Source organism: Lolium perenne, chromosome 7 (genome assembly GCF_019359855.2).
Source record: "Lolium perenne isolate Kyuss_39 chromosome 7, Kyuss_2.0, whole genome shotgun sequence".
Taxonomy (NCBI): Eukaryota; Viridiplantae; Streptophyta; class Magnoliopsida; order Poales; family Poaceae; genus Lolium; species Lolium perenne.
The window spans coordinates 327071265-327081505 of record NC_067250.2 but is presented as its reverse complement, the minus strand read 5'-3'; the positions used below and the strand labels follow the sequence as shown (position 1 = coordinate 327081505).

The 10241-nt window shown below is 43.6% G+C and overlaps 1 long non-coding RNA gene across 1 annotated transcript; it reads left to right on the top strand.

Moving 5' to 3' along the window:
- The first annotated feature begins 2004 nt into the window (after positions 1-2004).
- Positions 2005-3575, top strand: LOC127312839 (uncharacterized). Its single transcript, XR_007858615.2, has 3 exons — positions 2005-2117; positions 2613-3055; positions 3442-3575. It is a non-coding gene; the product is annotated as an uncharacterized lncRNA (long non-coding RNA).
- The last annotated feature ends 6666 nt before the right edge of the window (positions 3576-10241 follow it).

Genomic DNA, 10241 nt, shown 5'->3' with positions numbered 1-10241 from the left:
GGATGTTGCTTCTCCCAGCAGGTTTGGTTCGAGGTCCTGGCCTGGCTGCGCGCCACATGCAACCCCCCTGAACGTGGTGACTCGCTCCAGACTTGGTGGCACAGGGCACGTCGGGCCTCCCCTTCTCCCAGCCACAAGGGCCTGGCCTCCATTACCCTGCTTATCCCTTGGATGCTATGGAAGCACCGCAACGATTGCGTGTTCAATGGAGCTCAACCCTCCATCAACACCGTCGTCAACAACATCAAGGAGGAGGCCGCCCTTTGGGCAAGGGCCGGAGCACAGGGGCTACGCCTGATCCTTCCCCAGACCTGGGATGTGCACTAGTTTTTTTCCTTTCTTTTTGTTCCTTCCGTGTTGTATCGCCTCTTTGGGGGCATGTAACCGCAAACCTTCTACCTATCCAATGAAATGAAACGCAAAGGCTTTTTGCGTTTTCTCGAAAAAAAAAAAAGAAAAAAATATCCAAATCCAGATCTATATGAATGCCTTGTTCTGAATAATTTGATCTGCTAATCTGTATGTGTGAATCATGGTAAAAAAAAATTACCATATGAGAAATTTCTGTTAATATCAGAAATTAATATATGGCTCATATAATAAGTCTATTAATTTCAAAATATATTTCTGGATCATATGAAACAATATGTTGAGGCATGAGATGGGAGAGAGCAAACAAAAGGAATGATAAAATTTGTGTAGAAAAATATTCTGATTGATTTATGAACCTGCCATTGTTTCATGTCACTATTAATTGCCCGAGCCATAACATGTGCAGGGTAACATCTGTTACGTCTCATTAATTCCCGGCCGTGTAAATGATCATGTCCTGGCCTGTTCCCATGACAACACCAGCGGCCTAGTTAATGCGTATCCAAGTTAATGCGTATCCAGAGGGTATTCTTTTACTATAGGGTTGTATTCTGAATTAAATGTGCAGGTACGGTTTAATAATGTTAGCTTGTCCACAAATCACAAAGCATCTTATGGACGGCCAGATATGGGGTAGGTGCAAGTATGAGAGCCAAAAGTCCGGGTCAGCGAAAACCCTAGCTACCTTAGCATTGCAATTATAAGCATTGGCTGCCACACAAACACAATTGCTGCTATACAGAAAGGTTCCAGCAATCGTTGGACCTGACAATTGCTAATTTAGCTTGCTTGGTTGGAGTGTTTTGTTTCGGTTACCTCAAGTTCATTGATTTCTTCTGGGAAAATGGGTGTATGCTTAATTAACGGTTGTTGACGATCTTCTTATAGAAGGAAATTAATTAAAATCTGATAGTGTTTGTGAAGTGCAGATGTGTAGTTGTTATGCTTCCGGTGTGTATATATGAGCTCTCGAGCAGCTCCTTATCCATACCTATTACTGTAATTAATTCCTTACTATTCTAATTGATTGTTCGATCAACTTCTTGGTCAAGTTCACATGAGTACTTGACATGCTACTGATTTTACACGATGTCCTGTATTTGTTTATCCTATTGTTGATTTCTGAATATGGAGCGCCTTATACCTGAATAGTTGACAGCAGGTTCAGGAGGACTTTCTCCTCTCGGATGCTGGGGACAACAACGAGTACAACATATAGGTGCATCTAGTTGCCTTTCCATAATAATTTTGTGCTGTTTTGGCTGCCCACGTGTTGCAATCGTTACTGGTTGCAATTTAGCTTGTTTTTTTTACTGCATTTCGGTTTATGATTCTCTGTGATGATAAAATGCTGCATTTTCGTTTTTGTGTAGGGCGAGAACCCTAGCTACCTTAGTACTACCTCCGTTTCAAGGAATAAGGCGCACACGTATTTCAAGGCGAACTTTGACCATAAAAATTAAGCAATAAAATTTTGATTATATTATATGTATTTAGTATCGTTGGATTCGCATTGAAAAGCACTTTTTAATGATACTAAATTCATACATACAATCTTTATCTATTTGAAGTTATTCTTGGTCAAACAAAAAGCTCGTAAAACGAGGACGCCTTATTCCTTGAAACGGAGGGGTATGGTGGAATAGGCCAAAGCGGCAGCGATGGCAATGATCCACAGCTCCTGTTTCAGGTGAGCGACTTTCTCCACTTGGACTACGCTGGAGACAAGAACGACTCCTAGTAAGGTGCATCCGGCCTGCTGCCTTCTCTGATCAATTTGTGATATTTTGCTAGCACGCCAGACCTGACCATTGCTAATTTACTTTGCTGGGTTGGATTGTTTAGTTGCGGTAACCTGAAGTTTCAACTGTCACACTGTCTTATAAAGCGGGTTCTACAACTATGTTGATGGTATGATTTTAAATAGCTGAGACATGAGATGGTTGTATTTAAGCTTTGCTGGCATATATTGCAATTATAGGGCATATAAGTATTGAAGTACATTCTGATTGCTTTTTTCCCCATGTATGTTGCTGCACTTGTGCTTTCAGGTCATATTTCAACTGTCTTATAAAGCATATAAGTATTGAAATATATTCTATATTGCAATTATAGACCAAACAGAATTAATGAGCATCTCTTTTGTGCATAGGTGGCAGTGGCTGCATATCAAATAAACATGCTGATTTTTTTGGTGCTTCTTACGAATCAACACAGTTGACAGCTTGTATTGTTTTCAGGTTCAGAACATACCGGGGTTGAATAGCATCAAGCCGGGCGTACCAGGAGGCAGGATTGGAGGGTGGAGCAGGACTCCACCTGTGCTTTCAGGTCTCCGATTTTGCTGCATGCATAGGGCTGCTCTTATGATTCTTCTCTTTTATCCTTTTAAATGTATAATCGTCTGTATGCATAGTCTCTGGAAGTATATACAAGATTGCTCAAACTTGTATATTTCTTGCCTTCGTTTTTTATGGAAACGACATCTTAACAGTAGCACAAATATTTCTAGACGCATTGATTAAATTAGTAGTATTCAGTTCTAATCATCCTCTTCATTTTTCATCACAGAATTTCTTGCTTCCACTTGTCCTTACTATTGGAGGGTGCCTTGGAGCTCCAAAGTACCCGGGTTCGGGATGATTTCCTTCACTAGGACGCCGCTGGGGACAAGAACGACTAGGTGCCTCCTGCCTTTTACCTTGTAACAGCACACAAGGTTGAGTATTTGGTTTAGGTGTTCTCGACTTCATTGATCTCTTATGGTGAATAAATGGGACTGTTTTTGCTTAGGTTTATGTGCTATATTAGCAAAATTTATCTATCTAGTAAACGAGGATCCAGATACTGATGAAGGTGTACTAATTTTGTAGATTATAGTCTTAGATTGCTCAATTAATGGCAGCACCTACAGTGATGTCCTCCTGTCGTTAATATATCTACAGTCTTTTTTAGTTTATCCCGAGTCAAATGGGTTCAACCGCAAGACAAGGCAGTAGCAAGAGTGTTTCTAGATACATCAACACTTTGAGTTTTCGCTTCTAATTATTCTCTTATTCGTGATTACAGATTTTCTTGCCGCCACCTTTCCTGAATATGGATGGTGCCTTGGAGCTGGAAAATGGGTGTCCGGGCTGGTGCTGCTTAAGCTCTCATACGACGGGCTTAGACTGCTGACCGCCACCACATGGCGGTGAGCATAGCATCCTTCCCTTTTGCTGATAAAAGGCTGCGCCTTCTTCATTTTCTCTGTGGTGAAATGTAAAACCCTAGCTTAACTTGTCTTCTCTCTGTAGAAGGTTCAGGATTGGGTGCAGTGGTGCTGGTAGAGCCCACTGCTAGCAGCAGCAATGATGACGCTGTGCATGAAAGTCCAGGAGGGCGCCTTGGTAGAGGACGGTGACTTTCTCCTTCACTAGGATGCATGAAGCTGCCACTTGGGACAAGAATGAACAACTAGGTGCCTCCTGCTGCCTGCCTTTTACTGATTGATTATTCCCTGGCTGTCTGTTGCGCAATACAATCGTCTGGTTGTGAATTTACCTTGTGGTTTGCATGTTGTGTTGAGTGTTTGGTTTTGGTATATTTAAGTTCATACATTTCTTTTGGTACATAAATGAGACTGTTCCTGCTTAAGTGTATGTGTAAATTTGACACTAGTAGTTTATGTATCTTGTGAACGAGAACCTGGATTCTAATTCTGGAGCAAACCATGATGTACATGATAATCCTAGATTCCTTGGTTGGCAGCAGCTACATTTATGCCCTCTTGTCGTGAGTAAATGTACACTGCATACTTGTTTACAAAGGCAGTAGCACTTGTATTTATAGATACATTAACACTTTGAGTGTTCTGCTCTAATTATTCTCTTCATCATCTGTGACCACATAATTTCTTGCTGCCACTTGTCCTTAATTTGGAGGGTGCCTTAGAGCTTAAAATATGCAGTAGTCGGTTCGGGTTGACTTCCTCCACCCAGACGCCATTGGCGCCATAATCTCTGCGAGGTGCCTCCTGCTGCCTTCTCTAAAAAAATCATGGTAGTTGTTTGGTTGATGCTCTTGGAAATATGCTAAGTTTCCTGAAACTGAGTCCTAATAAAATGATGGTGATATCACATGCATATTGACTAGACGCACTGACATCTGCTTGTTGTTGATTGGATCATGCTTCTTTACCTCTCTTTATTTTGCCTGGAAGTTTTCTTATGCAATGTGGATGGTACTACTGTCAATGAAAGTTGACTGAAAAGCAATCTCTCGATTTTTTTACTGAAAAGTTCTTTGTTTGGCAGCCTAATATTTACAAGTATCGATTGGTTTATTTAAGTAGTTGATATCAAGTTTGTCATCCTTTTTGCATATAGTGGCGATAAGATATCATGGATTGTTTGTATTTAAGTTTATATACATTTCTTGTCCTTTTGCTGGCTAGCTTTTTGGTTGCATTAATTTATTTATGTAGAAATAACCCTGATGCGTATGTATAAATCTGGCAGCTTATAGCTAGCTTTATAAAGTGGTACTATTGGTTTCTCTTTCTTTCTTGATGCCTCCCTATTTTCGTTTGTCTTTTATTTTGGTATATGCCAAGTATCTATTTTTGCTGGGCTGATTGATTCCACATTGTGGGCTTGATGATTGGTTCCACATTATGGGCTGATTGATTCCACATTGTGGGCTTGATGATTGGAACGAAATGGCCTTATTGCCATGTGGCTGGGCTGGCTTTGGAAATTCGATTTATTTTGGAATCTTGGCATAACATGGTTTAGTTGGATTCCAACATAAAAACTAAACCTCAATCTATTTTCAAGCGTTGCCTTTGTGTATTCTGGAGGGCAGTTTTAGTTTAGAGTGGTCAATGGCTGTTTACTTTGTTGCTGGCTAAACCTTGACCGAATTTCTTGTCTGTGTTTTTTATGGCTTTCAGTGAAGAAGAAAGACCAAGTACTTCATCCATGCAGTTCTGTACAGTAGAGGTTAAGTCCCAAGATAATTTACCCTCTCGACATCAAGTAGTAGGCTGAAAGGAGAGGACGTCAGAGCTGGGCGAAGGCAGCAACGCCATTGGTTCGAGGCTGGAGTTGGTTGAGGCCCACTTGGAGAAGCGGTGCGAGTCAGCCATCGTGCTGGTGCTCAAATACGAGAGCACTAACAAGGTACTGGGTTTATAGTTATGCTCATTTGGTCATGTGGTATGATTCTATCAATTGAGGTGTCCACTTTGTGGTGATTTTGATGATTTGTGTGTTTATGGTAATTGTTATTCCATTCATGGTGTCCTTTTCGATTCCTACAAGTATTTGTCCTTACTCGTCATGTTCTATAAACCGGCCATCGAACCATGATGCCAATCATCTTGTTTTCTATAAATTCACCTGAACTGGCCATCAAACCATGCTTCGGTGATGCATGTGGTGTTTTGTAGGATTTATAATTGCCACTATTTTGCGTTTCTTAGTCTCCCGGTTTCGCCACATGATAATATGTTCATATGTTCTTTCAGTATGCTTTTGATGCCCACATGGCGGTTGTGAAGCAGTTCTCGTGGGAGGGAGTGTAGGGAAAGGAAGGAGTTCCCGGTGGAGGTGTAGATACAGATGGTGCTCACCTACCCAAACCTTGTTAGCCTGGTGGGGATGAGAGGTTTCTGTGTGAGAGTACTTGCAGTTCCGCATCCAGGAGAGACATCTTTTTTGGTTAGTTCTTCTCACAAGTCAGACTTGCTGTTTATTCTAGTTCGTATGTCTGCAATGCAGTCTGGTTATGGAGTTGATATGAATCTATCTCGGCTTTACCAGGTTGAAATATGCAATAGTTCGTATTTTTGCTTTTCCTGTACCTTATGCCTGTGGTAGCCCTTCATACCAGTAATGCGTTTTTCGGATAAAGAACTCAACTTTGTGAAGTTTTTCTCTTTTCTTTCATTGTAAATAGATATTTGTGTAGAAAATGAAAGGGGAAAAGAAATGTGAGCTCAAGATATGTGGCGAAATCTATGTTTTCACAAACAAACAGAAAAAAGGCCAATGGTATATGTTCGTCTTCTTTTGAGCTGTTGGTCTAGGCCTGTTGCTATTTAGTTCTGAACGCCACTAGTTGGTACCATTGAGTGGTCTTTAGGGTGGGATGGCGCCATTTATTTGACATTGTTCTAGTTCAAGCTATTATGGGATGTGGTAGAAACAGAATCTCCCTTACCCTTGAGTGGTCTGTTTTCGTGTGTGATACCGGACAAGTCGAGCTTCTACTTCAAGAAGTGGTAGTCGCTGGGACTTGGTAGATGGAGTGGCAACTGCCGTGGCGCTTGGGAAGGCTACCATCTCTGTTTTGGCTTCATACCTGCCAAATCGTGTCTGAAGCTGCAAAAAGGAAAAATTGTCTTCGTGCCTACCGGGACTGCGACGTGAAAAGCATAGGGCGGTGATAGGTGAAGAGAAAGCTAGCTTTGGCTGTTTGTAGGTCTGCAATTGCATTACTTTATGAACTTAGCTAGCTGGTGTTGATTGTATCTTGTTGAAGATTGTGGGCCTCCTAATACCTAGGGCCGAGTTGGGTTCTTGATGTTCTTGATGTGCATATGCAGTCATGGGCAGTGAGTCAATGAGAATATGAGATGTATATATGTGCTGTTGCTTGTATCTATACCGTATGTGTGGTCACCGTTTGCTCACCTCCCTATACAATATACTCGTTGGACTGTGTCATGAGTTTTTCTACAGGCTGAGCGTGATATTTACTGCGCGGCTCCGGTGGCCGCTAGCAGCGCGGAGCACGCCTCGTAAACCTCCCTCGTGGAAGGATTGTGCTCCTCAACGCCGTCCTGGACGACCTGCCTGCCTTCGCGATGGACACGATGGAGTTCCCCCTGCTCTGCTGCGTGCCATCGATGCTCTTTGGCGCTGCCATGGCGCATTGCCGCAAGCGGGGTGGCACCGTTGATGTCGGGGCACTCTACCGCGTCTCCTAGCACGATAGTGTCGTTGCACCGTTCGCGAGCTTCGTCTAGGATGCGTGCCCTCTAGTGTTGCCGCAAGTGGGGTGGTGCCGTTTATATCGGGGCAATCTACCTCCTCTCCTAGCACGGCGGCTTCGTTGCGTTGTTCGTGAGCTTCGTCTAGGACGGGTTCACGCCATCAAAGGCCAAGTTTTTTTGCATGGTTGCTGGTGCTGTCGAGGATTCAATCCCGGGCTGCCCTCCTGAAGAAACACATCCTCTCGAAAGACGAGGCTGGATGCCCCATCTGTGGCGAGGCAAGAGAGACAACCTCCCATATCATCTTTGCCTTCTCTTTCTCTGCCCGCTTCAGGTCGACCGTCGGTGGGCGTTTCCCTGACGACGAGGACGTCCATGTCTATTATTATGACGCTCCTGTCGGATGGCTCCCTTGCGTTCACCTTCACCATCCTCTGTTACTGGAACATATGGAAACACATGAACATGGTTGTGTTCCAACACGATCGCCCGTCCCTCCCCTGGCTCCTTGCCGCGTGTCGGCTTGACGCCGAGTTGTGTTCCAACACGATCACCCATCCCTCCTCTGTCTCACCTCACCCATTTCCATTTTCTGTAGGTTGGCTCAACCTTTTTAGTTCATGCACTTTCTATTGATGTTCTTTTGTTGTCGATATGGTTATAGGGTACGACACATTGGTAGTTTTTCTTCATTCTTTTCTAAAAAAATGTCAATAAAGGGCACTAGGAAATGGGTGACAATTCTTAGAAAACTTAGATACAACCCCACTAGTAACAAAACAAAACCCAGTTACAATATACTTTGTCTGGAAATTCTCATTTGCAACATCATTTGCAACTAGAAGACACTTGCTACCCGAATTGCAGCTAGACAAAAACTCAGTTGCAATATTACTTGCAAATGGAGAAAAACTCAGTTGCAACCTGACTTGCAACTAGAAAAAAACTCTGTTTCAATTTAAAAAATCTCTGTTGCAATCCGACTTGCAACTCGAGAAAAATTCATTGACATAGACATACATACCTCTCAAAATATATTTTCAACACCTCTATTGTATTCATAATAAAAAGCTCTAACACATGAGTAATCTTGCTTCCCGAAGAGGAGGCTGATGCCCCATCTGTGGCGCAAGACAAGGGAAACAGCCACCCATATCATCTTTGCATGTTGTTTCTCCGCCCGCTTCAGGTCTATCGTTGGTGGGCATTTCCCTGACGACGAGGATGTCCGTGTATCCATGATTATGACGCTCCCGTCACAATTGATGGCTCCCTTGCCTCCACCTTCACCATCCTCTGTTACCGAAACATATGGAAGCACAGGAAGAGGGTCGTGTTCGAACACGATCGCCCATCCCCGGCTCCTTGCTGTGTGCCGGCGTGAACCGAGTTGTGGAGTGCTCGGGGCCCTGAGTCTGCCCGCGACGCTGTGATTGCCTGGGGTGCACATTTTGCTAGCTGATACGTCTCCAACGTATCTATAATTTCTTATGTTCCATGCTAGTTTTATGACAATACCTACATGTTTTATTCATACTTTATATCGGTTTGATGCATTTTCCGGAACTAACCTATTAACAAGATGCCGAAGTGCCAGTTCCTGTTTTCTACTGTTTTTGGTTTCAGAAATCCTACAAATAAAATATTCTCGGAATTGGACGAAATCAACGCCCACGATCTTATATTTCACGGAAGCTTCCAAAGAGCTAGAGAGGGACCAGAGGGGAGCCCTGAGGGCCCCACCCCACATGGCGGCGCAGCCAAGGGGGGGGGCACGCCAGCCTATGGGGGGGCCACCCCTTGGCTCCTCCGAGGCCGCCCTTCTGCCTATATATTCTCTCCGCCTCGAAAACCCTAAAAAGATAAGCCACGAGACGAGAAAAGTTACGCAGCCGCCGCCATCGCGAAGCCAAGTTCGGGGGACAGAAGTCTCTGTTCCGGTACGCCCCCGGGACGGGGAATTGCCCCCGGAAGCCATCTCCATCGACACCACCGCCATCTTCATCGCCGCTGCTGTCTCCCATGATGAGGAGGGAGTAGTTCTCCCCCGAGACTAAGGGCTCTACCGGTAGCTATGTGGTTCATCTCTCTCTCCCATGTACTTCAATACAATGATCTCATGAGCTGCCTTAAATGATTGAGATCCATATGATGAGCTTTGTAATCTAGATGTCGTTATGCTATTCAAGTGGATTTTACTTATGTGATCTCCGGAGACTCCTTGTCCCACGTGTGTAAAGGTGACAGTGTGTGCACCGTGTGGGTCTCTTAGGCTATATTTCACAGAATACTTGTTCACTGGGTTATGATTTGAGTTGGATGTCTCTATGAAATTGTGGTGTGTTAGTACCTCCTATGAATGCTCATAGTGACAGCGTGGGGTGTTTATTAGTACTTGGGAATACATCTTTAAGGTTTACTTTTGCAGCCCTACACGGTGAATTAGTGTTTGTTATCCCGCCAGAGAGTAATTCAGAATAGCATAGTGAAGTGCTTATATTTATATTCAATTATGATTGCAATGTTGAGAGTGTCCACTAGTGAAAGTATGATCCCTAGGCCTTGTTTCTAAGCATTGAAACACCGTTTCCAACAAGTTCTGCTACATGTTTACTGATGTCTACGGGTGCTTCTATTCTTGTAGACAGTGTTGGGCCTCCAAGAGCAGAGGTTTGTAGAACAGCAACAAGTTTCCCTTAAGTGGATCACCCAAGGTTTATCGAACTCAGGGAGGAAGAGGTCAAAGATATCCCTCTCAAGCAACCCTGCAATCACGATACAAGAAGTCTCTTGTGTCCCCAACACACCTAATACACTTGTCAGATGTATAGGTGCACTAGTTCGGCGAAGAGATAGTGAAATACAAGTGGTATGAATGAATATGAGCAGT